Below are 601 nucleotides of genomic sequence, written 5' to 3'. Positions count from 1 at the left end.
TTTATTTATCAAAAGTACTTACCATCTTTTTTATAAAAAATAACTTCCAATTTCAATTCGGTCTTATTCATCAGACTTTTCTCAATTTGCTGTTTATGCTCATCTTTTGTTTCCGGACCGTACAGGAAATGACACGAACATCCTGTTGACACAATGCAGCATGACAGTGGCGACAAATGTTGTCAGCAAGCGAACAAAAGCGGCACAATAACAACAATATGTACAAACAACGTGCCAATGTCCCTCAATGTCCGTCCGTTGTCGTGTCGGTGTCGGCAAGTTTCAGTGATGAACCGACGACAACAATTATTAGCGTTCATTTTATTGCATCGAATTTGTTATTTGTTGTAAAGTCCATTATTGTTGTTTTTGGATGTTATCATTTGCCATGTTATGGTTGGCATTTCAGCGGATACAAATTTTTATTGTTTTTGGACAATTGTTGTTTTTGATTGACGAAATTTGATTGAAGTTTTTAGTGTTTCGGTTTCAAAGGAACGGTGATGTTGCAAGGATTTGAAAATAAAGAAAAGGAATAAAATAACAATGAATTGAAAAATATCTGCATTTTGAAATAGGCTTCAAATATATAGCATCATGA

The sequence above is a fragment of the Rhagoletis pomonella genome, unplaced genomic scaffold (genome assembly GCF_013731165.1).
Source record: "Rhagoletis pomonella isolate Grant_MI unplaced genomic scaffold, Rhpom_1.0 Rhpom_scaffold_00007, whole genome shotgun sequence".
NCBI lineage: Eukaryota > Metazoa > Arthropoda > Insecta > Diptera > Tephritidae > Rhagoletis > Rhagoletis pomonella.
Note: the sequence above shows the minus strand (reverse complement) of the source record.